The sequence below is a fragment of the Brassica oleracea genome, chromosome C2 (assembly GCF_000695525.1).
Source record: "Brassica oleracea var. oleracea cultivar TO1000 chromosome C2, BOL, whole genome shotgun sequence".
NCBI lineage: Eukaryota > Viridiplantae > Streptophyta > Magnoliopsida > Brassicales > Brassicaceae > Brassica > Brassica oleracea.
In genome coordinates, this window is record NC_027749.1 from 31,240,149 (window position 1) to 31,241,709 (window position 1,561).

Consider the following 1,561-nt stretch of genomic DNA (forward strand, 5'->3'; position numbering starts at 1 on the left):
ATCATAATCTTGATATCAATCTAATATTTTCAAATTTAAACATCAATTCTTTGTTAAAAAAAACATCAATTCTTAAAATAAATATTAATTTATTATGTTCAAAAAATAAACTTTAAGTTAAAATTATAAACTACAAAATATAAAATTTTATATACGATATAACTAAGAAAAATTACTTACAAAACAAATTATCAAATACTGAAGAACAAAACAAAAAGATAAATAGAAAAAGAAAGATAAATTTTTTTGACCAATAAGATTCATATACATGTATCACACTTCTTAGCCATTGGATTAATTTAGAACTAAATGCTGAGATTTATTCATTTTAATTTTAATTTTTTCCTCTGTCTCTCTTTATCTCCATGACATATCTCATCTCTTTCTCTTCTTTTTTTTGTCCGATTCACTCTCCATCTATTAAAGTTCCACATTGTGTGGTGACATGGTCCTTGGGCAATATATATGTGTATGGGCAATCCTCCACTCTTGAGCTAGCTTTATGGCGTGAGTCAGGCTCATCACTATTCTCCTTCACTCTCATATCTCATCTCTCATTTCTCCCATTTATGTGACTCTGTCCCACCGCGTCTCCTCCTAGTCTCACCACCACCGCGTCTCCTCTTCTCACCACCACCGCGTCTCCTCCTCTTCTCATTACCACCGCGGTCGCCTTCCCACCCCCACCACGGTCTCTCTCTCTCTCTCTCTCTCTCTATTTGTGTATCTCGTTCTCTATGTTGCTCTATTATGAATCTGATTTTGTTTTGTTTTTGGTAAAGCTAAGTGGAGGAGGCAAGGTTCATGGTGTCTCTATTTCTGTCTCTCTCTGTTGAATGTAATTCTTTTTTGTTCTTGGTAAAGGTGGTCGTGAGCAGAGATGCTGGTCTGTGGTCGTGCGCAGCCGAGAGCAGTGTCGCCGGAAGTGGACCCATCAGAGACTCCACCGGTGAGGATCAGAAGAATAAAAATCGGTGCTTCTTTTGTTCTTAGTAGATACAGGGGGTGAAGGAAGATGAAGAAGATAAAGGTGGTGAAGGAAGATGAAGAATCTCGATGGATGTGGTTGAAGGCGGCTGAGTTAGAAAGATAGGGATTCTTTTTTTTTTTAGGTTTAGTGTAAACCGAGTTAGTGGTTTGACTTTATTTTTAGTTTCTGCTTTAGTTTGTAAACCCGAATATATTTGTAAACCAGTTTTAATTATAAATAAAATTTATTTTATTTTAAATTATAAAACAATGTTGATTTAATTTCCAATTATTTTATTTTTTATTATAATTATTTTTGGTTTATTGTATAAAGACCTATCATGGCACGATAGTTGTGCTATAATTAAATTAAATAATATCATCCAAATATTGCTATCGTATATGTACATTTCGTAGCGTTCATAAAATGCTATCGTAGAAGGAATACCTACGATTGCTGCTGATGACATAGCATTTATGAATTCGCTAAGAAACCCCTACTATAGCATATTTTCCGTGCTAAGAATGTACATATTTCTTGTAGTGTACAAGTAACAAATTAAAAAGACAAACAAACAGCAAGTCTCAGTGA

The 1,561-nt window shown here is 34.0% G+C and overlaps 1 long non-coding RNA gene across 1 annotated transcript; it reads left to right on the forward strand.

The window, feature by feature from the left end:
- Positions 1-410: 410 nt before the first annotated feature.
- On the forward strand, positions 411-1,023 carry LOC106326427. Its single transcript, XR_001267233.1, has 2 exons — positions 411-691; positions 865-1,023. It is a non-coding gene; the product is annotated as an uncharacterized LOC106326427 (long non-coding RNA).
- Positions 1,024-1,561: the final 538 nt, after the last annotated feature.